At 42.4% G+C, this 26,355-nt stretch overlaps 1 pseudogene; it reads left to right on the top strand.

The window, feature by feature from the left end:
• Nucleotides 1–1,048: 1,048 nt before the first annotated feature.
• LOC126512693 (ras GTPase-activating protein-binding protein 1-like) lies at nucleotides 1,049–2,420 on the top strand (annotated as a pseudogene).
• Nucleotides 2,421–26,355: the final 23,935 nt, after the last annotated feature.

Genomic DNA, 26,355 nt, shown 5'->3' with positions numbered 1-26,355 from the left:
AATTTTTCTGCCATTTAATGAAGAAGAAAGCAAACAGCAGTAATTTCCCTAAAAGGTCAGAGAGTGAGAACATATGGGAAATTTGCCTCTTGGAATGGTGTGGTCTTGCCTGATGAAATACCATCTCTCTGAGTTCAAAGTTGCTGTTTACGCAATAGGTGTGACAGAAAATTGGAAAGCGCTGGCTGTGATGACAGTTCCATTTCTGAGGGCTCAAGATTAACAAGGAATCATTAGCGTGTCCTCCTGCCACATTAGGTGTTAAGATTAGCAAGGATCTAAGACCCAGAAAGGACTTCACAAAATCAATACAGTCTGGACTTTGATGCACGCTAGCAAGCCCAAGGACTCTGGGAACTTGAAAGTGCTTCAGAGAAGACTATGGGTGTGATAATGACATGTTTTATTATGCATAGGTCACAGTCATTGAGCACTTACAATACAGCCATGCACCTTACGTTCTCTACCCCTTCTTGGCATCTCCTCACTGAATTCTCACCCCCAAATCTTATAAAGTAAATACTATTGGTGTCCACATTCAACAAAAGAAAATCAGAGGTTAAGGAAGTTGGTAACTCTGTATTCAGTACTGGGTAACAGCCCCAGTCCATGAAAAGGAAAAGGGAAATGGAGCAAAACCACCCCAGGAATAAGAATTTCAAAGAGGAGGGTTGGAGAGATGACTCAGTGGTTAAGAGCCCTGGCTGCTCTTCCAGAGGTCCTGCCTGAGTTCAATGCCCAACAACCACATGGTGGCTCACAACCATCTGTAATGAGATCTGAGTCCCTCTTCTGGTGTGCCTAAAGACAGGTCACTCATATATGTAAAATAAATATTTTTTTTAAAAAAAAATGAAAGAATTTCAAAGGGGCTAGGAAGATGATGCCAGGAGTCAAATGCTGGCTCTGCAAGCTTGAGATGCTGAATCTGAATCTGCAGACCCATGTAAAAGTCAGACATGGCGATCGCGGGAGGGACGTGGCCACCTACTCCCACGCAGCAGCCCGGTCCTCCAACTCAGCAGTGCAGGTTGAATCGACCAAAGTGATGTTTATGGAGAAGCCTAGTCCCCTGCTGGTCGGGCAGGAGTTTGTGCGACAGTACGACACCTTGCTGAACCAAGCCCCGGACAAGCTACACAGATTTTATGGGAAGAACTCTTCCTGTGCCCATGGGGGCTTGGACTCCAACAGGAAGCCAGCAGATGCAGGCTAGGGGCAGAAGGAAATCCACAGGAAAGTGATGTCACAAAACTACACCAACTGCCACACCAAGATCCGCCACGTGGAGGCTCACTCCGCTCTGAATGACGGGGTGGTGGTCCAAGTGATGGGGCTCCAATAATAATAACCAGGCTCTAGTTTATGTAGACCTTTGTTCTTGCTCCTGAGGGTTCCTTTGCCAACAAATTCTATGTTCACAGTGACATCTTCAGATACCAAGATGAGGTCTTTGGTGGCTTTGTCACTGAACCTCAGGAGGAATCTGAGGAAGAAGTAGAAGAACCTGAAGAAAGACAGCGGACACCTGAGGTGGTGCCTGATGATTCTGGAACTTTCTATGATCAGGCTGTCAGCAATGACTTGGATGAACATTTAGAGGAGCCTGTTTTGGAGCCAGAGCCAGAACCCGAGCCAGAGGCAGAACCCGAACATGTGCCTGACATCCAAGAGGACAAGCCTGAGCCACCATTGGAGGAAGCTGCTCACGAGGATGTGCAAAAGAGCACTTCCCCTGCCCCAGTGGTTGTTGCCCAGCGCACGAAGACCTGAGGACGTTTTTCCTGGGCATCTGTGACTAGGAAGAACCTTCCTCCCAGCGGGGCTGTTCCAGTGACACGGACACCACCTCATGTGGTTAAAGTGCTGCCTTCACAGCCCCGTCCAGAATCTAAGCCGGAATCACAGAATCTACCACAAAGACCTCAGAGAGATCAGAGAGTTCAAAAGCAACGAATCAATATCCCTCCTCAGAGGGGACCCCGGCCAATCCGCGAGGCTGGGGAAGCAGGAGATATGGAACCTCGAAGGATGGTGAGGCACCCTGACAGTCACCAGCTCTTCATCAGGAACCTGCCACATGAGGTTGACAAGACGGAACTAAGGGATTTTTTCCAAAATTACAGGAACATGGTGGAGCTACGTATTAACAGTGGCGGGAAGTTACCCAACTTTGGTTTTGTTGTGTTTGATGATTCTAAACCTGTTCAGAAAGTCCTTAACAACAGGCCCATCATGTCTGTCTGAACGTGGAGAAGTCTAGCGCTGCCAGGGAAGGCGACCTTAGAGATAACCGTCTTCGGGGACCAGGAAGCCCCCATGGTGGGCTAAGTGGTGGGATGAGAGGCCCTCCCCGCGGAGGCATGGTGCAGAAACCAGGCTTTGGTGTGGGCAGGGCGATCACAACTCCAAGGCAGTGAATTGCTTGGCTCCGATCTCCACACAGCACACAGCCCTGGCTCCTGTAGAATGGTGATTTCTTCAACCAGCCTTTGATGCTTTGATTAAGAATGGCCCTTATAGGCTCATATGTTTGAAGTGGGATTCTTTCATAGGATTAGGAGGTGTGGCCTTGTTGGAGGAAATGTGTCACTGTGGGGGTGAGCTAGAAGTTTCAAAAGCCCATGCCAGGCCCAGTCTGCCCAGTCTCCCCCCCACCTCTCTCTCAGCTACTGCTCCAGCACCATGCTTACTGTCATGCTCCCCACCATGATGACAATGGACTAACCCTCGGAAACTGTAAGCAAGTCCCCCAGTTAAATACTTTCTAAGAGTTGCTTTGGTCACAGTGTCTCTTCACAGCAATAGAACAGTGACTAAGACCCTGCGTAAGGATGGGGACCTGAGTAGTTCAGATCATCAGGCCCCATGTCGAAGCATGGTGCGGCAGAGGGCACCTGCAATCCCACACTGGCAGGTAGAGCTTGGCAGATCTCTGGTACTTATTGGACAGCCAATCTAGCTAAAGCAGCAAGATCCAGGTTTAGTGAAAGCTCCTGCCTCAACAAAAATAATACGGAGAGTGACAGAGAAAGACACCCACAAACTCAGTCTTTGGCCTTCATGTACACATACGTAGGCAAATGTATGAATCCACACTTGACTTTTGGGTCCTTTTTTTCCTCTGGTCCTTCTCCCCAAAAGCAAACCGGAGAGAACAGTAGATTGAAATCACAAGCTGAACTGGAGATGTGGCTCAGTTGATAGAGTGCTTGCCTTGAAGATTGAAATCAATCTATGCCAGAATGCTTCAAGAACATCTTTAATAATTTAAAGCTCATGTAATTCAAGAATAATTTTCCCAAAAGATTGAAAAGAATACATTGTGAGGGAAAAGTGTTAGTCGATAGGGGGAGAATTGGAGGGGAGGAGATGGAAAGAGAATTTCAAGAAAATGCATTACACACATATATGAAAGCCTTCTTATGAAAAAACAATTTTTCAAGAATAGTAGCAGGTAGTTCCATTTCCCAGCTCCACAGTAGTAGCGAAAAAAGAAAAAGAAATCACTGCATCTACCGGCTTTAAATATATGTGATTGCTGATTTTTCCCCTCAGTTAGAAAGATTCTCATTTCAAATTTTAATCCAGAAAGAAAACTTAGTAAGTGTATTTCTGTCACATGACTTTAGATTCCCAGAAGCTGAACTCACGCAATCATGAGTCTGTATGAGATTATTTCCATCCTCCCGACTCCCCACCCCATTCTAAAGAGGAAGAAGCGTTCTTCCTTGAGAGTTAAGCACACTTTTCTCTGTGGCATATGCAATGTGGGTAGTGATAGGAGACTCGGAAAAGTAAAGCCAAATTGATCACTCACTGCAGCACGAATAATAAAAACCCAGAGACAGATAATGGGGTTGAACCTGAAGATCAGAAAAGCAAAGCAGCCAGCCACTGGCTCTTACCTCTACCTCAGACTGAAATGGCGATCCTGCCTCCAGGAATCTCAGAATGAGACTGAGCTGAGACCTGTCTCCTCCTGTTTTATATTCCTCTACAATGCTGGGATTAAAGGCATGTACCACTACCACTTGGTTTCTATGCAAACTAGTGTGACTACTGGGATTAAAGGTGTGTGTCACCACTGCCTGGTCTGCATGGCTGACTAGTGGGGCTGTTTTACTCTCCGATCTTCAGGCGAGCTTTATTTATTAAAACACAAATGAAATATTGGTACAACTCACTCCAGAAACCAAATGAGCCAGAGAGCTCTAGTGCTTAGCAGAGACCCACTGCATACCACGGCACAGACACAGAGCTGACTGCTTCTTTGGGGATCTTCATTTTCTTAAGTTTCTCATGTCACATAAAACTTAATATATTTGTGGGAGTATGAATGTAGCTCAGCTGGTAGGGCACTTGCCGGGGATGCACAAAACTCTGAACTCCAACTCACAAACTTAGAATAACATGCCACTTAAACCTTGCATGATGCCAAATATTTGTAATCCCAACACTCTGAATATAAATCAGACAGGAAAATTAGAAGGCTGAGGTCATACTTGGGTACATAGAGAGTTTGAGGCCAACCTGGATACATGAAAATAACAACAGGGGTAGAAAGGAAGATGTGAGGTTCAGGGGTGTAGCTTCATACTTGCCTAGTAAATTGAAGAGATCCTAGGTTCAAGTCCCAGCACCATAAGAAAGAAGAAAAGAAGAAAGACAGGAAGGGAGGGGAGGAAAAGGGGGAGAAGAGGAGAGGAAGAAAGGGAGGGAAGGAAGAAGGGAAAAGGGAAAAGAAAGGGGAAAAGGAAAAGAGGACGTGGTTGAAGGAGTACTGCAGTAGTAACGGGGGTTAGATGACTGAAAAAGGGTTTTTGACTAAAAACTTGGATGGAAGTCCTGTTCAAAGAAAAGTTTTTAATGATTGATTGGAAATTTGTATGAGAAGTTTTCTTATTTTTATGAACCACTTACCAAAGAGTGTTTAGAAGTCCCACTGCAAGGCATACTAGCAAGCCTGACAATGGTAAAGATGTCCAAAAAAGATGCTCTTTGAAGCTTTGCTAGCAGGGATAACGCACTCTCCCACTGGCGTTTTTTTTTTTTTTTTTTTTNTTTTTTTTTTTTTTTTTTTTTTTTTTTTTTTTCCCTAAGAGACTGAGTACAGATGTAAATGGCTGCCAATTATTGTTTCTGCCACAGTGCTGTTTCTTTGAAAGCAATGTTGCTCAGACAATGAGCCAACTGGGGTCCCAACTACATTTGGGTTCCACAATGTAACAAAAATATTCCCTCTCTTTTCAGGAATGGAAAAAGTCCTCGCACATGTTACACAAAAATAGCTGTGACTGTTATTTGGGGGTAACCTGAAACAGAAGTGTCATCTAGAATCAGGACATCTTCATGCTGAAATAACTGGATCTCTTCAGATACTTTGGGTTTTTCAAAGCAAGTACTAAATACAGGATAGAATTCTCTAGAGAGTGTGAGATATCAACATTTTTATGTTCTTCTTTTTTCTTCCTTGATTGTTTCCTCAGCTTACAAAAGCAACTTTTCTTAATGTAATTCCACACTATTGATGAATCCATTCCATCCTGTTTTGTTTTGTTAACGAATAGAAATTGAACTCAAAAGATGTCTCAGCAAGTAAACAAGTTTGCCGGCAATTCTGACCACCTGAGTTCAGTCACCATAACCCACTGAAATGTTCAAATGCAGTGGCACAGATATGTAATTCTAGCACTTCGACAAGCGATGCGGCGTGGAAATAGGAAAAAGACCCAGAAGCTCACTTCAAAGTGCAGTGACAGGGTCCACAAAGGAGACCCTGCTTCAACAAGGCAGGAGGGGCAAACCTACTACTTAAACTTGACCGCTTGCCTTGACTTAATTACTTTTCTATTGCTGTGAAGAGATGTCATGACCAGGACAACCTATAAAAGGAAACATTTAACTAGCATTTTTCTTACAATTTCAAAAAGTGAGTCCATGACCATAGTGGTGGAGAACATGGCAGAAGACAGGAAGGCATGGTACTGGTGCAGTAGCTGAGCACTCACATCCCAATTGGCAGGCAAGAGTCAGAGAGAGCAAGACTGAGCCTGGATTAGGCATTTGAAGCCTTGAAGTCCACCCCCAATGACTCACCTCCTCCAGTGAGGCCACACCTCCTAATCCTTCCTGAAGAGTCCACAAATTATAAACCAACCATTCAAATACATGAACCTATGAGAGCCATTTGCATTCCACATACCACACAGACCCAAGGCACTCGAATACAAACACAAGATTAATTAAATAGTTTTTGTTTTAAAAAATCAAATCAGGGGCTGGACAGATGGCTCAGTGGTTTAAAAATGTGCAGTGCTCTTGCAGAGGACCCAAGTTTGGTTCCCAGCACCTGAGTCAGGCAACTCAGAACCACTTCTAACTCTTATCTCCAGGGATATCCAACACCTCTGATGATTTCCATGGGCACCTTTATTTACATACATATACTCCCACACAGTCACACACATACACATAGTTGAAATAATGAGTTTTTAAAATCAAACCAAATATTTAAAGATTAAAAATCATAAAGAGATTTATTTTGAAATGATTATTTGACATGCAAATATATTCATTTCTTAAAGATTAAAACAAATTTGCATACTAACAAGATGGGTAAGCTTATTTATTTTTTTCACAAAGAATTAAATCTCAGCTGAATATATATCCTGCAGAATGTAGATCATCTTCAACATTGCTCAGAATTTGATATTTTTATATTATAATCATCAATGTTGAGAATACCACTCCACATAAATATGTAGTACAAGATGCCAGGAATATGTTCAGGGTTAGTTTGGAAATTTTGAAAATTCTGTATGAATCTCAAGGCAAAATTTACTTAACAGTTTTGCTTGGTTTGGGTTTTGTTTTGTTTTGTTTTAAAGAAATTTGAGTGAACAACTCAAACAGCAATTTTCAAAATCAAACATTCTTATACAACAGAATCCTTACTGGATAGTTAAATACTAAGAATTAGTATTAGAAGTCTTTATTTCCCATAATTAAACCATTGTGCTTCAGTAAGCATTATACACTTTATAAGTACAGTAAAAATACTACAGATCATGACATGGAATATTCTAGGATCTGAACCAAGGTGTTTCAGACAGTGTTTGTTAGCATTCTATGGCTTCATGGCACATGCAGTGCAAAGCATACATGTTGTATGTTAAGAAAACTGGCCAGGCATGATGGCACATGCCTTTAATCCCAGCAGTTGGGAGGCAGAGGCAAGCTGATCTCTGTGAGTTCGAGGCCAGCCTAGTCTACACAGGGAGGTCCAGGCCAGAGAGGACTACATAGTGAGAGCCTATTTCAAAAAACACAAAACAAACAAGCAAGCATGAGCCAAACCTGCAGTAAAGCTATGTGACAGAAACACCTCGGATTCATTATGCATTTGATTTTGAATTAATATTTGGTCATTGCACATTCAGAAAGCTTGTCATTGTTGCCAATTCTATTTTTGTGATTCTCATCTTCAGTTACTCTATACGGATTCATAACCCACCATCTGAGAAGCTGTGAGCCAATGTCATGTCATTCTAACACTTGGCAGTTGACAGTCTGGAGCAATAAGGCCATATCTAGTGACATTTTCTGACTTCCTTCAAACTCTGGTCATTGTATCCCAAGATACTGTCCCAAGAAAAAAATCTCATGACCACTCAATACCTTAATTCCCAAATTTAGAACTTTGTGTCATTTTCACCCCATTTCCAAAGCCAGACCCAATTCACAGTGTAACATGAGGAGCCTGCTTGTTGGGGTTTCTGTCCCACCCAGTACCCCACAGCTGGCAAGTCCCAAAGAAAATCACAGAGAGTCTGCATTACTTATAAACTGATTGGTCCATTAGCTCAGGCTTCTTATTAGCTCTTGTAGCTTATATTAACCCATTGTTTTTATCTATGTTAGCCATGTGGCTCAGTACCTTTTTCAGTGCCACATGTTGTTTCTTCAGTGGTCTGGGCTGGACTGGCGGAGGGAGCTTTCTGCTTCCCAGAATACTCCTGTTCTCTTTGTTCCTGTCTGGTTTTCCTGCCTATACTTCTTGACTGGCCAATCAGCATTTATTTAAAACATGATTGACAGAATACAGACAATTCTCTCGTACCATCACAATAAGGAAAATGGATATCATGGGGAGAGCCACAAGATTCTGAGGCTATTTTTGCAATCTTTTCTTATGCTGATGTTTCCAAATCCACTGTCTTTACCCCAGGGAAGGAAACTTGAGATCAAGCTTATGCCCTGTCCATACCTTTTCTCCTAGAGTCGCTAGAGCAAAAGCAGATTGCTAGTTGCTTCTGGATCCAAAGCAGTATTTTGGCAACTCTCACATCAAGACCATCGGTAGGAAACAAGGAATGCAGCACAGCACAGCAAGGGGGTGATGCCTGGTATACATGAGGTCAAGGGTTCAATCCCTAGTAATGGACACCAAAACAAGCAAACCAAAATAAGAACTTCCCAGATGTGGTGCCACAAACTTGCAATATCCAAACACTGGGAAGACTGAGGCAAGAGGATTGCTACAAATTCAAGGTCAGCTTGGGCCATAATAGCCCAAGCTATTATGAGTCCTTATCTCAAAACAAACTAATAAATGAGATCACTAGTAAGTAAAAAGTCACCTGCTAGCACATGGCTAGTAGTAAAAGTCCTCCTGCCTACCAGGAAGTTCCACTGGAACCTTTAGAGTTGTAGCATTGCCTCCAGGGTTGTCTCCTCATATAATCCTCGTGAACTGGCTCTTCAAATAGGAAGGCTGCCATTTAAGAGCCATTCTCTTCCATAACACAACAGAGGGGATGTCGTGCTCATAAGAGACGTCCAGAAGCCTGAATCCAGATCTTGAAGACAATATAAACCATGATCTCCCAGCAGAGAACAGAGACAGGGAGTGAAGGAGCCTTTGGCCAGTTAAAGAGGGATTTTAGGCATGTAAAAGGACATCATCTTATAACTTTCTCTAGCTCTTTTCTCCTGCCCTCTCCTCTCCTTCTTTACAGCTTTGTCCAGCTCTTTTCTTCAAGCCTATCCTCTCCCTCTTCCAAACTCTCATCCTAATTCTGGTTAATTCACCTCTACTGTAAGTTGCTAATTAATGATTCTTTAAAATATTCTTCTTTTTCATTCTCTCTCTCTCTCTCTCTCTCTCTCTCTCTCTCTCTCTCTCTTTCTCTCTGTGTGTGTATGTGTGTGTGTGTGTGTGTTCAGATGCCCTTCGAGGCCAGAAGGCAGCATTGGATCACTTGGAATAGGAGATACAGACAACTGTGAGCCACCCAACCTGGGTGCTAACTTCTTTATATGAATGCCTTTCCAGTACTTAATATAGTGTCCAACTCACAAACGTGATCAGCAAAATGACAGATGGCAAGAACCAAACACTTAAAATAGTTATTCAGTTTGGACTTTTTCCTTGGATTTTCCCTATGTTTGAGTTATTACATAATATAGATTAGTATGGTTCCTAACTCCGCCCATTTCCGTACAGCTAACTTCCTAGAAGCAGTAGCCTTTTGTTGTTGATGAGACTTGGGACAATGGAGACAATAGATGAGGCAAACTAAAGTCTCATGCAATAGCCAACTTTATTCAGAGCATTAAACAACTCATACTCTGAGGATTAAAAAAAGGTCATCTGAGTGAAATTCTCATGAGTTCAAGCTGTAAACAGTCACAAGGAGAAGCTGCACAAAGCAAAAATATGTTTTTCCAGAATGATATATAAAGATAGTTTAACCATTTAATTGAATAACACCAGCAAGCAATAATCCAAGTACACTCACTCCTATCCACTATACCTGGGAGAAGCATAAAAATGCATTCCAAGAGCTATTCTTGTTTCGAAGAAACTGAGCTCACAAGACTATTGTTTTCTTGGGATGTTCTCACAAGCACTCCGAATTCTCCTCACATGACTCCATTCCTGTACCATGTTCTCACAGTCTTTGACCATTTTGCTATTATAATAGAATAGCTGAGACCAAATGACTTGGAAAGAACCAAGATTGATTTCTTACAGTTCTGGAAGCTAAGAAATTCAAGGTCAAGGGACCTACTTCTAACAAGAACTTTTTGGATGCGTCATCATGATGAAAGATGGAAGAACAAGAGAAAAAGCAAGAAGGCAAGGGAAGGAGGTGAAGGAGAGGGAGAGGCAACTCATTCTTCATAAGGGACCCATTCATGAAAGCAGAACCATCATGACCTAGTAACCCCTTAGAGGTCCCACCTCTTCTCACTCTTGCATTTTTGTATTCAAATCATAGCAATGGTGCTTTTAAAAGAGATAATGGAACTGTAGAGATGGTTCTGCAGTTCAGAGTGGTTGTTGTTCTTACTGAGGACCTAGATTCGATTCCCAGCACCCACATTACATGGCTCACAGCCTCCTGTAAGTCAATATCTAGGGAATTTGATACCCTCTTTTGACGTTTTGTAAACACTGTGTGCACATAGCACACATACAGACACTCTGGCACACACTCATTCAAGCAAAACAAAGAAGTCTGCTTTAAAAGAGACTATGGCATGGAAAGTTAGGTGGATAAATGAAAACTAAGAACAGGGAGGAACCCTGAGAAGCAAACACAGCAACAATCACAAGAGAAAAACTAAAGTTAGTTGGTTGATGGCTCAGCCTGAACAAGACATTTACTTTATGCCACCCTGACTAAGGCTTAGGGAGTCTTAGAAGAGGGGGCGGGATATGCACAAGATTCAGAAGATGGAGTGATGAGCTGCAAAATGTCACCCTCATACAACCCTCACCATCATGAATTCCTAGCACCTGTGGTCATCCGCACTGGGCCCACCACAAGTCCAGCCACTGGGCCCATACAAGTCCATCCCAGGGGCTCATTTACCTCTGAGCTGATGTGGGAGTGTCATATATCAATCTGTTGATTTCATTGGTTAAGTAATAAACACACTGCTTGGCCTCATAGGTTAAAGCATTGGTGGGAGGAATAAACAGAATAGAATTCTGGGTGGAAGAAGAAGTGAGGTCAGACTCTGCTTTGCTCCCGGAGAGACTCTGCTCTCCGGAGCACAGACACCATGCTCCACTCTCCCAGGATGGACGGAGGCTAGAATCTTCCCGGTAAGCACACCTCGGGGTGCTGACACGCATTATTAGAAATGGGCTAGTCCAGGTGCGAGAATTAGCTTGTAAGGGCTAGAGTTCATGGGCCAAGCAGTTCTTAAATGAATACAGTTTGTGTGTTGTTATTTCGGGCATGAGCTAGCCAAGCGGCCGGGGTGTTGGGGATGCAGCCCCGCCGCTCCTATTTCAACACTGAGCTATTTGATAGTAATGGATTCTGGGAAAGGTAGAATCACTGTCTTTAGTTGTGTATCCACTGTCAATCCCAACAGGCTCTATACCCATGGGCACACAGACAGCCCTGGTCAGTCTCAGTAGATCATAAAGCCAATAGACATGAACACGAGAGAGTTGTGTAAAGGATGGGGCAGAAGTATGAGAGTGGTGGACAGGGGTGGTAGGCAGAAAGGAGAGGGAGGGTTATGAGCGTCATTGGCATGCTCTTTGTATATCTGTGAGATTAAGAACAAATTTCATTACTTAAAGAACATTGAGACAGGCATGGGATTGTGGCTGCAGAGGCCAAAGGATGGTGTGCTTGATGAGCAAGGCTGGTCCTCGAGCCACTGGGAAACTTGGGCAATCACCAGGCTGCCTCACCCCTGTCACCACTCACTAGACCAGCGCAGCCACTCAACCCAAAGTGGAGCTGCCAATGCTGCCGGTGCTTATGCTCCTTTCCCTGTTGCAGGGAGAGGAGAGAGCTGGGCCAAGACGCTGCCTGCTGGCTGGAAGCACAATGGTTGTGCCCAGGGTGCCAGCAGGGCGGCTGGCACCAAGGACAGAGTGGTGTATAGCAGCCTGAAGCTCACATAGATCCTGACCCCAGGCATGCTGCCTGACCACATAATCACCCTGACTCTGAACAACAATAAGATATCTGAGGTGAAGAATGGTTCATTTTCAGGATTAAGTCCCCTCGAAAGACATCGGTGATCCATACTGGTTCAGGAGGCCATGTCGATGTCTGTGATCTGTGCTGTCAAGGCAGGCCATGTTAAGTGTATGGTCCATGGTTCATGCTGCCCACAGAAACCATGCTTATGATTTATGCTGCTGCTGGAGGCCAAGTTAAGGTGGGGAGCATGGCAGCATGCAGTCAAACATCGTGCTGGAGACATAGCTGAGAAGTCTACATCTGCATCTGAAGATGACAGGAAAAGACAGACACTGGGCCTGGCTTGGGCTTTTGAAACCGCAAAGCATACCTCCAGGGGCATACTTCCTCCAATGAGGCCACACCTCTTAAGCCTTCTCAAGTAGTCGCACTCCCTAATGACCAAGTATTCCGATGTCTGAGCCTATATGGGAACCATTCTTATTCAAACCACCACAGACAGAGAACGTTTTCAAGAGGTAGTTTTTGTTCCCAGACATGGTGGTACGTGCCTGTAATCTCAGCACTCAGGGGCTAATGCTTCCTCATAAGACCCTGCCTCTGTGACAGGAAGGAAATGTGTTGAAGCGGGGTAGGGAGTGGAGAGGACGAAAAACCTCTGCCCTGTCATCTAAAACACACACAGTAGCAAAATTGGTATTTTGAATGTCATTGGTGCCTCGAAAAAGGTCTAGCCTTCTGTTATTGGATTGTTTTCAGTTTTTAACTATGACTAAGCGGGGCAATGTTGTAAAACAGAATGTTCTTTTGAAGAATATTTTGCACAGTTCTTCAATTACTCAGTGAAAGCACTCCAAAATGTGTTCTTCATATCCATATCTGTGTCAACAACATTTTCTTTCTGCCATTGAGGAATAAGATCTTGTAGCGCGCAGACATCTGTAGCTTGTGGGTTGAATTAAAAAAAAATTACAAACCTTTAGTGTCAACAATTTTAAAGATAAAACTTGGAGTCACCATTGTATTTCTCTGCCTATACACTGTGACATAAAAATACCATCACACAACATAAACTGTTATCAAAAGTCACTGTCAACAAATGAGCCTTTATTCTGCATTTTACGTGTTTAATTGTACAAGCACCACAAGTCTGATTTAGGAATGGAGGCCCACTCAATTTATTCTGAAATCGTGTATTTCAAGCACACTTCTCCCAAAGTGGAGCATTTAATCAGGTTGATTTTTTTAAATGCAAAACCTGCCCATATCTGGTATCTTCTTCCTGCAGACTCTGTCATTTGATAGTGTATTTTATTATTTTATTTCAATTCCATGTTAAGAAAAGCTTTTGAAACCATTTTGATTACCCTGACAGTTGAAATGAAATTTTTACAAGGATAGCATATTTAAAGCCAAAGATCTGGTTGACACAATGAATGTGATGATGGAAATAATTTTCCAGCAGACCAGCCTAGCATATTGGCTTCATTTAAAATTTATATCAGAGAGTGGGTAGGGTTTTTTAAAAAAAAAAAAAAAAAANAAAAAAAACACTTTTCCTCTAAAAAGAAAACAGTAGCTTTTAACTCTTCCTGTTGGCCAAGGAAAGTACTAAAACTTTGGAGATTATGATAGTTATCAGGTTTACTACCCTGAATGTGCCAGGTTTCATCTGATCTTTCTAAGCATGGTCAGGTCTGGTTAATACTGAGATGAGAGGATAGTTACCAGACTTGTAGAAACTGATTGCCCAGCATCTGAGCTCTTTTCAGAGACCAGGGAAGATAAAGGAATCCTCTGGCCTATGCAATAAAGAAATTGGCTTATTTTCAGAATGACAGTGTAACCCTGTAAAGACTTAATAAATTATACTTGACAATATGAGCATGCCCCCAGTAAAATTTCTACCCTCTCAAAATTGCCTCATAATGGGTATTGATAAAGTAGATGCAGGTTTGAATTAGCAATCAGAATCAAGATGCACTACATGCTTCAATAGCCACGTATTTGGTTTGTAAAGGACAGGAAAAAAAAAACATGCACATCTCATTGTTCAGAAACCTGAGATGGGTGAAGTTTGATCCACCAATGACATCCGCCCTCTAATCCTCAGACCCTGTGGATATAGCATTACATTGCACAGTGACAGAAAATTAAATTGCAGATGAAAGTAAGATTGATAGGCCAGTTGATCTTAACATGGGGAAGTTATTCTGGGTATGCCAAATGAGCCCAGTGTAATCACAAGCATCCTTAAAAATGGAAGAAGAGTGACAGAAGCGGTCAGAGTGACGTAATGTGAGTCGTCAGTCTATTATCTTTGACTTTCAAGGTGATGGGGAGGATCATGAGCCAAAGAATGTAAGAAGCCTCTTGAAGCTGCCAAAATGCAAGAGAATGGATTCTTCCCTAGGACCGACAGGAAGGAACACATCCCTGCTCATGACCTTGAGCCTATCTCAGTGAGATTCATGTCAAATTTCTGTCATACAGAACACTATGCTTTTTCAAGTTTGCCATCATTTGTCACAGCAATGGCAGAAAACTCATCTAATGACAACAGTTGCCCAAGAACACAGCTCCATGCCACAGAGAAGCCATGGCTACAGATTCCCACAATCATTTCAAGGGTTCCAATGACACAGATCCCAAACCTAAATGCTGAGACCAGCATATCCCCAAAGGAGGGCAATACAGATATTATTATTAATCTTGTCCACTAAGAAATGCGTTTTATCCAGGAGGGTCTGGAAGGGCATTTCCAGGAAGGAATAACAGAGAAGTCCCTGCCCCAGAGTGAGTGGAAGCTTCCAGTGGGGATCCAGGTTTAAAGAGGTCCAAGAAGAAAGTTGTACCACCTGCCTACCCATATTCATTTCTTCCCCTCCCCCCCCCATCTTCATTTCTTGATGGTGAATGCAATTACATCTGCTCCTGCCATTCACTGAGGAACTCAGATTCCTGCTCCTCCCACTTTCAACATGGGCTGAAGACCAGTGACACTCCGAAAATCTCCCAGGCCTTCAGCACTGGATTGGGACTGTTGAGGCACCCAGCTTCGTGGACTGAGCAGATCCCAGGTTCTCAGTCCTTTCAGCATGCAGACAGCTATTGTCAGACCACCTACTATGGAAACCAATCCAATAAGTTTCCTTTTATAATGTGTATTCTTTCTTTCCACTCTATTTTTTTCTAGAGAGCCCTAACAAGCCAGAATTAGTCTAATGCCGAGGTCAACCCTGTGCTTGCTATGGTGATCCTAATGCCTTAATACATGTGCGCATTATAAACTTAGAATAGTTACTTCTAAAGTCTGAAGTGCAAGGCGGGCTCCTTCTCTTATAGAAACAAAAGGTCAAGTTCTTATTTTCCCTGAACCCAGACATCAAAGAAGTTCATGTGTATAACCTTAGCTCTGCCAATCAAGACAACAGAAAAGAAGTTGGGATCACTTTTCAGCCTTTGGATAAAGATCAAGAGAAAAAATATGTTTGAAATCTCTGCCAACACTGGCAATGACAGCAGGAGTCAATGAGAGTAGTCATAGAACCTAAAGAGCCTGCCCATGACATTTTCTGTTGTTTCTCCTGCCCACAAGGACTACAGAATTCTTCCCTTAGGTCTGGTTCATTCTCTGAGCCTGGTTCAATTGCCTTTTCCTTTTCCTGGGTATATAAGGCACTGATGATAGGCCAAAGAAATATTCCATCCATGTCTAGCTTAGTAAACCAATTAGCTTATTAAGGGTGCCTACGGGAGTATGTGAAGGAACTCTAGCCAGCCCAAGCAAGCCTTGCCCTTCTCCCCAATTCCCTCTGCTTTGCAAAAAAAAAAAAAAAAAAAAAAAAAAAAAAAAAAAAAAAACCATTAGATTGCATTCCTAAAGTTAGCCACCAAGGTCTATTCCATTATTTGGTTATCAAAGAATTAAAATTAAAGTATCAAAGAATTAGAATTAAAGTCCAGCAATCAAAAGCATCCTTTGGCTCACCTAATTAACATGCCCAATTAAAATTAAACACCTCATCCTAACAAAGGGTTTCCCCCTTTACCTTTATAAACCACCATTTGCCTATGTGCCACCTCTGTCTCCTCACTATCCAAAGGCAGCCAGTCCTTTGTGGTCATAGCCCCCTTCCCCGGGACAAACACCCCTTTTCCTTCTCACTTATTCCTTTCCCCATCTCCCCGGTCCTCTATCTCCTGTCTTTGTCTTTATTTCCTGATTCCCTGATTTTTGTCTCTCTGGAGCAAACAAATGTCCTTTGTGCAGAGCATAGACAAATCAAGGACGGATGCATTGCCCAAAAGCCCACCTCAGCATCAGCAATAATTCTCTAAAGCTGCAAGCCTGGAGCTCTGCCCAACTTGCAGATAGCTCATCAGGTTAGAGTCTCCTCTCATCAGCTATTGTTTACTCCTCTATAAACTCAGTCCTGGGACTCTTGTACCTTTCAGAAATTCTCTGAGCCTTGTAAGTTACATTTACTTCCAGGGCCTTGTATACCTGATTTACTTCCCAAGTCTTTTGAGCATTCCTCCTCTGGAAGAGAACATTACAGTTCCGAGGAAAGGGTCACCCAAACTGTACATTCAGCCAGTCAACTCCTGTTGTGCTAAAATGAGTCAAGTTGTTTATGCCACCAATCTTAAAAGAAGCAGAAATTGTTATAGGAGGGGGCTTCAGACAGCATATAGCTTGCAATGGAGGGTAATCCAGGACTGGAATGGAGTAAAGTCTTCAAGATGGGAAGTCTATTACCACATGAGCCAGGGTGGGAAAATAACTAACGGAATGATAATTTGTCTACTACCTCATTGCTAGAAGGAGTCTGGATGAGCCACATAGAACACATGATAACCCAAGATTAAACACAGAAGGACCTAATGCTAGAAAACTTGAAGAGAGAAGATGCTACATTCTAGCCCATAGTTCTCAGCAGAAAGCAAAACCTGAGAAGTGGGCAACTTCTCAGTCAGTTCTAAGAAGTATAGTTTGGGTTTTTTTTGTTTTGTTTTGTTTTGTTTTTGTTGTTTTGCTTTGTTTTTGGTTGGTTGGTTGACTTTTTGTAGAAAATGTCTCAAAATACAAAGATAAAAAGCCCTATTTTGATCAAACAAGCAGAAAGGGGCTAATTTGTAACACTAATTAAATCCCAGCCTCATCAAGACCCTTATATAAAAAATTGATGTATGAGATAGGAAAGAGCAGACCAAGAGCATTTACACAGTGTCTAATTGAGAGCAGATCAAGAACTCAGACCTCCTGAAATCTACCAAAGCTCAGTTTGCAGTTCAAGTCCCCATCCTCCCGTCTGTTGAGACAGTGCATGCCAACGTGGAGAGAAGAACTACCTGGCTTTACTAGGCATTCCTCGTGTATCTCACAGGCCCTGAGCCCCTTAAGGAAGAGGACAGGGCACCAAGGGGGCTTAAGAAAACACCCTAAGTATTGAAAAGTATTCTGGGAACTTTCTCCTATCCTGTAACAAAAAGCTCTGCCAATATTTACCAAGGAAAAAGTGGACTAGGCAAAGGAAAGCCTATAAGCTCAAAGGAACCTAACCCTGTGCTTCCCCTGGGAAAAAATGCTTTAATACTCGCTAACTTTGAGTTCACAGCAAGTTTAAAGAAAAGGTTGCCACAAATAATGAGGACCAACTATGTTTAAATCACCAACAGCTATTGCAGGAGAGGTGCTAGGAAGAAACAATAGAAAATCTGATATGCGTGTGTGGATAAGCATACTATACTGAGCAAATGCCCCCATCAGATTGGTCTCTTAAGTCTATGGGGCGTTTTTATAATCCAATGGTTCTCAACCTTCCTAACACTGAGATCCTTTTTTTTTTTTTTTTTTTTTTTTTTTTTTTTTTTTTTTTTTTTTTTTTTTTTTTTTTTTTTTTTTTTTTTTGACAGGGTTTCTCTGTGTAACAATTCTAGCTGTCCTGGAACTTGCTCTTGTAGACCAGGCTGGCCTTGAACTCACAGAGATACACCTGCCCCTGCCTCCCAAGTGCTGTGATTAAAGGCTTGTGCCACCACTGCCCAACTAACTGTGACCCTTTAACACAGTTCCTTATATTGTGGTGACCCCCCCAACCATAAAAATATTTTGTTGCTACTTCATAACTGTAATTTTTTTCGACTGTTACAGATCATAATGTAAATATCTGATATGCAATCCCAAAGGAGTTGTGATCCACAGGTTGAGAATCAGTGGATTATAAACTGTAGCGCTCTTCTCCCCAAGTTTCTTTTGTTCATGGTCTTTATCACAGGAAGAGAAAAGCAAGTTAGAAGACACACCCACAGGTGCACATGCGTGTGTAGGCGAGGGTGGAAACGTATGTGTATGTATGTGTTATGTAGATATCATACTACATACTGTATGTAGATATCAGAGGGTATGTAGATATCAGAGGAAGGTTCCAGATGTCATTCCTTAGGAGCTACCCACCTTGCTTGTTCGTTTGTTTTAAGATTTTGTTTGAGGGCCTAGAAAGACGGCTCAGTGGTTAAGAGACCTTTTTATTCCTTCAGAGAAGCCAGGTTTGGTTCCCAGAACCCACATGGTAGCTCACAACAATCTGTAATTCCAGTTCCGGGTGACCCAACACCTTCTTCTGGCCTCCTCAGGCATCAGGCACATACATGGTGGGCAAACAAATGTATAAGCAAAACATTCATACATATAAAATAAAAATATTTCTAAAAAAAATATTTTTTTATTTTAAATTGTGGATGTGTATGGAGGGGGGGGGGCAGATATGGTGTGTACAATGAGCCCAAGTGCTCACAAAGACCAGAAGAGAAAGTCAAATTCCCTGGAGTTATAAGGAGCTGGGAGCTGCTCACTGTTGGTGCTAGGACCCGAGCTCATGTCCTCTAAACAAACAGTACGTGCTCTTCACTGCCAAGCCATTTCTCCAGATCGTCCACCTTGCTGTCCGAGACAGGATCTCTCACTGGCCTGTGGATCACCAAATAGATTAAACAGGTGTGACAGTGTGACAGTGAGGCCGGAAAGTCTACCCGTCTCTGCTTTCCCAGAAGCAGAATTACAAACGGACTCCTCACACCCGACAGGTTTTTTGTTGTTTTGCTTTGCTTTGCTTTGTTTTAAACAGGCTCTGGAGATCAGATTCAGGTCCTGTCCTCATTCTATCCCAGGGAGCACGCTATAGACTGAGCTGTCTCCTCAATGAACTAGCAAGGGTGAGGAATTTGAGGAGGAAGAGGCTAGGATTTCAGGAAGAACGAGTGAGGAGCGATCCCGAATCAGTTTAATAGCATAAGTGTGAGAGTCTAGGAGCAAGTTTATGGCAAACACAATGGTCTTTTATTTCACCCATTTCCTAAATGATTTTAGGGTAACCTCATCAGAAGAGTGAAATTGCCACAGTGACTTTAAAGGGCCATCAAGGAAAAAAAAATGTTTCATTTGGTTAAGAGAATGGACAATAAAGTTGGACAGATCAATCACTTGCTAAGGGACTGCCCCTTAGAAAGTTGGAACCACCCCTCAGAAAGGTGGAAATGCCCCCTCAGAAAGGAGGGTTCTCCTTAAGCCATGCTAAAGAAGTAGGAGACACAATTATCCCTTTAAGGAAAGACTGCTCTTGTCCTTCCCACAATCCCACCCTCTAAGAGGCTGCCTACAGAGCTGCAGCCATACACTTCTTGTTAGCCCACTTTCCTGAATTACCCAGAAAAATCCTTTTCCTTTTCTTCCTCCTAGCTCTGCCCTGGGCATCCATTACCTAACACTTCAGCTATCATTCTGTTTCTAAAGCCCCTTTCTTACCACGAGGCTGCTTCTCTGACATACTGCTGACCTCCATGGAGACGCTACTCAAAATCCAAATGGCATGCTATTGGAATGCTCTTCTCGTCTCCATTTTCCTCCTCCAAGAGGCTGCCAAGATTTGCATCTACCCTGCTCTGGCATTCTTTCTGCCCAACTCTAATAAAATTGTCCTCAAGCTTAAAAACAAAGTTTGGTTCTTGACTGGTATTGAACCTGAGTAGTATCCCTCATCCACCACCACCTTTAACAGAAGACCAACTCCCCACCCCCACCTCGTATGGCTACAACGAGTCAACCCTTTCTAGGACTCCACACGTGGGAAACGAGAGGACAACTGCAGAGCACAGAAATGTGATTCTGTTGCACAGCTTGATGTGCTACAAGCCGGAATCCGTTTGCCTTTGTGATTGCTACACAGGCACTTCTATGATGCCCATAAAGGAGAAAGGTTACTTTTGGAGGGAGATTATTCATGAGGGGAAAATATTTGGATTTTGAACAAGCCATTTGGGTAACCTACAGAGATGTATAAAAACAGAACTTCGGACTATATTAGAGGACTAATAGAAAAAATCAAAACATAATCAAATTGCAATCACATTCCTCTATTTAATTTAACCTTTGAGGGGCTTGGTAGATATTCTACTAAAATTATTTTCATCCAGTAACTCTCCAGGGAGCAAAAAGTAGAATATTTGCACTTCAATATTTGCATGCACATTTACAAACATACAGCAATTTCTTTACTTGTATGCTTTATTCTACCAAAGAATTCTGGACTATTAAGGCGTCCTAGTTTGCTTTCTGCTGATGTGGTCCTCTGCCCAAAAACAACCTGGGGAGGAAAGGGTTTATTTGACTTACACTTCTAGGTCACAATCCGTCATGGAGGAGAGCCAAGGCAAGGCAGGAGCTTAAAGCAGAAACCAAGGCAGATTGTAGTTTACTGGCTTGCTATCAGACTCATGATCAGCTTTTTATACAGCCCAGAGCCACCCTCCCAGGAATGGGTACCACACACAGTAGGCTGGACCCTCCTATTTGAACTAGCAATCAAGACAATCCTCTTTCAATCTCTGCCTCTCTCTTTCTTTCTCTCTGTCTGTCTCTCTCTCTCTCTCACACACACACAATGCACACCTACACACACACATGCACATACACACATTCACACTCACGTGCGCACACACACAGCCAATCTAATAAAAAAAACTTCTTCCATTGAGGTTCCTTCTTCCTAGATGTGTGAAGCTGACCACCAAGGTCAGCCATAAACCTTCTCAGCCTTTCTGTTACCTTTGGTTAAGTGAACTCATTCTGAAGAATTTAAAGAATTAGTGCCCAATCTTAAAGTGTGTCCCAAAAAAATTCACACACACGCACACACACTTTACTCTGCCCTTATAATTAAGCCAACTTAATTCATCAAAAGTTCAGTATCCAACCAATTCAAAAGAAACAATTTCTGTTCTTATTTTTCCAGTCCTCTTTAAAACATTTTTAAAAGAGGCTAGAGAACGACTCTGGTTAAGAACACTTGACACCTTTCCAAGGGATCTGAGATTGGTTCCCAACACTCACATAAGGCAGCGCACAACCACCTATATGCTCCATCTCTGGGAATCCAACACCCTCTGCTGGCCTCAGCAATCACTACATACATGCAATGCACACGCATACACTTAAGCACACACAAACACATTTAATAAATGAATCTTTAAAAATATTTTTTCAATGTGGAACCCCTGTCATTTTCAAGTTTCACCAGATCCTCCAGCTCTAGGATCAGGAGAAACTACTGACCGTTAGAACTAACCAGAAATGAGTAAATCTGAAATCTGCCCAAACTTTAATAGAGTGGGTGGACTAGAGAAAAATGGGGGGAAGATTGTCCATGGAGAAAAATTGCACCAATTAATATTAGAATTATTTCAAAGGCATCCATGGAACTCCCTTATTAAGTTTAAAAAAGGTAATATTGTCAGGGACTGACATAGTTACAAGGAATCAGGCACTTTGAAACATGACTGGTAGTTATATAGATGGATCTAACTCCCTAGAAGGTAGCTAAAAGCAGTGGTTACAGATGGTCCATTGACTGGGACTTAAACTTCTTTTTTGAGACAACATCTCATAGATCCCAAGCCAGACTTAAACTCACTAAGTAGCTTGCTGAAGGTATCCTCAAACACCTGATCCTGATCCTCTTAGCTCTACCTCCCCAGTTACTCAATAAAGACCATATGAAGTGCTCCAACTGGCTAAGTGTTTGCCGCATTTATTCCCTGAGCATCTTGAATGACCTTTCCCCAACAGCTGATCATGCTAGCTTGATTTCAAGCAAAATATGTGGTTGCTAAAATTAGCGCCAAGATCTTCTTGATTTTTCCTGTTGTTTTTCTTCAATTTTCCTCTAAAAGAAAACATAGATTGCTAGGATATTTATGGGGAAATGGTATTCAAAAGAGGAACTATTATCATCACGATTCTGTATTAGGCCAACTATATGTCATTGGTATTTTCAAGCTGCATCTTGTAGTCCCTATTACAAGAAGTATATATTTGGGCAGGTGAAATGGTTCCCACTTATAATTCCAGTACTCAGATTATCCCAGTACTAGTACAAGCTAGAGGATCAGGACTTCAAGACCACCCTGAGCCACACAGCAAGTTCAAGGATATCTTGGACTATATCAAATCCTGTCTCAAAAGAAAGAAAATCAAGAAAGAAAGGAAGAAAGAGAAGAAAGAAACACTAATCTTTTTAATGATTCTATAAGGTGGGTCATATTAATATAATATCCCTTTCTGAAGAAATAGAGACCCAAAAGTTGAGCAATCTACCCAAAAATCAACCTATTAAATAAGTGGTTCTCAACCTCCCTAATGCTGCAACCCTTTAATACAATTCTTCATGTTGTGGTGACCCCCCCAACCATAAAAATATTTTCATTGCTACTTCATAACTTTAATTTTGCTACTATTATGAATCATAATGTAAATATCTGTGTTTTCTGATGATCTTAGGTGACCCCTGTGAAAGTGTCATTCGACACCCGCAAAGGGGTCATATGCCCTACAGTTGAGAACACAATTTTAAGTGATGAAGCTAAGATATGAACTTTAACTCTTTGGTTCCCAAGTTCATGCTTCAGCTAGTGTTCCAGTAGGGGAGGGTATGCTTGAGCCTGGTAGCAAGGGCTGGTAGGGCTCCAAACAGCTTATTAAACAAGAAGTCTCCCTTGAAAGAAAATTGTTGGCATATTAGTAAGATGTAGAAGGCCAGATTTACATCCTCTCCATCTGTTTCTCTTAGCTTTGTTATATAACCAACTTTTATAAAACTTAATGGCATAAAAACTACAGCCAGATATGTCACAATTGGCGTTTGGTTCTACTGGCTTTCCACTCTACTTAGCTGAGCTAGGTAAGTCACCCCGATGGTCAGTGAAACATTCTGGATTCTGGAAGTCAGCTGACGATCCGCTGGAGCAAAACAATGGCCATAGATCTATTGTCATCCCCCTCCAGCAATGTTGGGATCAAAGGATCCCCAAGATTAGCTAAGTCTCCAAGAAACAAGAGTGTTTCTGTTCTCTCTGCTTGTATCCTTTTTGCTATTGACCCATCGCCAAGAGCAAGTGGAGAAATAAACTACTCAAAGACACAATAAATAATTTGTGGCTATGTTAGTCAACTTTTCATTACTGTGACAAAATATTAGAAATGACTTTTTAAAAAGGAAAGGTCCAGGCAGGGGTAGGGGAGTAGACTTATAATCTGAGTATTTGGAGGTAGGAGGGTCAGGAGTTCAAAGCCATTCTCAGCTACAGTGAGTTTGAGACCATCCTGGGTTACATGAAACTGGATCTCAAAACTAAAATATAGGCTGGAGCAATGGCTCAGCGGGTAAAGGAGCTTACTGCTGACACTATAGACCCAAATTTTATCCTCAGGACCGATGTGATGGGAGGAAAGACCTGACTCCCACACATTGTTCTCTAACCGCCATACATATGTGCATGCATAAATAAATAAATGTGATTTTTAATCAAAAGTTAAAAGTAAGAGGGAAAGTTTCTTTGCAGCTCACAGCTCTGAGTTTCAATGCATGGCTAGTAGCTATCATTGGCTTGCAGTAGTGGCAAACAGTAGGCCATAGTGAGAATGCATGCAGTACTCACCTCATGTCAATCAAGCATCAAAGGGAGGGATGCAAAAGAAAAGGGGTTGTATTGCCCCTTTCAAAGGACATCATCCAAAGGACCTTCCTTCCACCAGAATTCACCTAAATGCCCTACCACCTTGAAATTGCCCACACTGCACACCTTCACACTGTAGAAGTGGCTATTAATGCACTCTATTGATAGCTCCATCATCAAATTCGGAACCTAGTAAACAATAGGCATGAAATAAATGGTTAATGAATGGAATTCTAGCTTCCTGTATGAAAAAAAAATCAAGAACAATGGTCTCTTTTCTCTCTGTACCAATAACACCAAGCAGTCTCTCCTCACAGAAGAGTACCTCTCCATAGATGATGGATCTCCGTGGCTCCTAGGATGTGTTCTTCCTGGTAGATGCTTCAAGCCTAAAGCTCTCAGAATCCCAGGAGAAGTTGCTCTGAGCTCCCAAAGAGACCTGCCCTCTCTCCCAATTTCTGCCAAATCCCTCAGTGATGCCCTCTGGTGGCTTCTTTGGGTTGTACAATGCTTTGAGATCTATACTCCAGCTGACAATTGCCAGTGCTCGCAATGAATGGTTTTCAACAGGGGTGATGCCTTAATGATTCTGTCCTATTACGGTTCTGTTACTGTTACAGTTCTATTGCTGTGAAGAAACACCATGACTAAGGCAACTCTTATAAAGACAGCGTTTAATTGGGGGCTTGCTTATAGTGTCAGAGAGTTAGTGCATTAGCATCACGGCAGAAAGCAGACAGACATGGTGCTGGGCCAGTAGTTGAGAACTTTCCATCCTGATCAACAGGCAGGAGAGAGAGTGGGGAGAGAAGAAGAGGAGGAGGGGGAGGAGGAGGAGGAGGAAGAGGAAGAAGAGGAAGAGGAAGAGGAAGAGGAAGAAGAAGAAGAAGAAGAAGAAGAAGAAGAAGAAGAAGAAGAAGAAGAAGAAGAAGAAGAAGAAGAAGAAGAAGACTGGGTCTAGCATAGACTTTTGAAACCTCAAAACCCACTTCTAATGCCACACTTCCTCCAGCAAGGCCACACACCCTAATCCTTCCCAAACTGGGGACTAAGCATGCAGATATAAGGGGCTGTGGGGACCATTTTCGTTCAAACCACCACAGGTGCTAGGCTCTCACAGCTGAAATTCACTGATGTTTTGGGGAACTTGAGGTTATTGTAATTCATACAAAAACATGGCTTTCACCCCAAATAGAATAAGGGTCTATTCTGGAGCCAAATATGAGTAACCATGATGCAAGATTTCGGATTTCCCCAAATACCATGTTTCAACATCGTTCTAATTTTATACAGTTTTTATAGTAACCGAATAAAGTTGGGAATCAAGGCACTTTTCACATACTTTGGTGGAACCATCTTTTGTGTGGGTTACAAAAGAGCAGCGACATCTCTACTATAGGCCTCAGTGAACTGGTGACATTTTTAGCCTTTGGGTTGGTGCAAGCTAGGAGTCTCATAGTACATTTACAAAGGATTTCCATAGTCACAAGGATGTTAGTTTGCACACAGAGGTAGGCAAAGGATGGCTATTAAAGAGACTAACGATAGCCCAAGCGAATCCAGCTCTGCGTCTATAACATTACAACTCTCTACAATCACTGAAGTCTGATCAGTCAAACAGCTTTGCAAAATGCCCAGTGTAGGTGCAGCTTTTCTTCTGGAAACCTCAGTTCATATGGCATTTGGAGGACAGGGCTGGCCTGCAGGAAAGGTCAAAAGCACTGCTAAACATCCTCCAATGGACAGGACACCCCCTCATAGGGCACGATTAACCAGGCAAAAGTGGCAAGTATCTGCTGGGCATGTAGCTCCGTGATAGAACGTTTGCTTAGTATGGTCGAGGTACTGAATTCAGTCCCCAGAACTACTAAAATGCCCGTGTCTCTGCTGAGAAACCATGCCTTATTCTTAGTGAGCCGTCCTTTGTCTTAAGGATTTAGGTGAGGAGGCATAATACAGAGATTACTGAAATGGCCTCTCCATTGGGGGAAGGTTTTGTTTGTTCATTAGTTTTTTTATTTGTTTTGTTTTTGGTTGTTTTTTTGTTTTTTGAGACAGGGTTTCCATGTAGCTTTGGTAGCCATGGAACTAGCTCTTGTAGACCAGGCTGGCCTCGAATTCACAGAGCTCTGCCTGCCTCTGCCTCCTAGGTGCTGGGATAAAAGGCGTGCACCAGCACTGCCCTGCTTAGGGGGAAGGTTTTTATTGTGAATAAGAGAGAGAAACTGTTCAGAGGCATCTGGAAGAGTCTGGAGCAGAGAGAAAGAGAAGTAGTCTGGCCATGACCAAGGCTTTCTGCAAGAGCGGTTTATTAGGAGGATGCAGAACTGTGGGAAAAACTCTTTCTGGGGACAAAAAAAAAAAAAAAAAACAGTTCCACAAG

Source organism: Alexandromys fortis, unplaced genomic scaffold, assembly GCF_014885135.2.
Source record: "Alexandromys fortis isolate MF-2015 unplaced genomic scaffold, M_Fortis_MF-2015_v1.1 scaffold_120, whole genome shotgun sequence".
In the NCBI taxonomy this organism is placed as follows: domain Eukaryota; kingdom Metazoa; phylum Chordata; class Mammalia; order Rodentia; family Cricetidae; genus Alexandromys; species Alexandromys fortis.
This window is presented reverse-complemented; position numbering and strand designations above follow the sequence as displayed.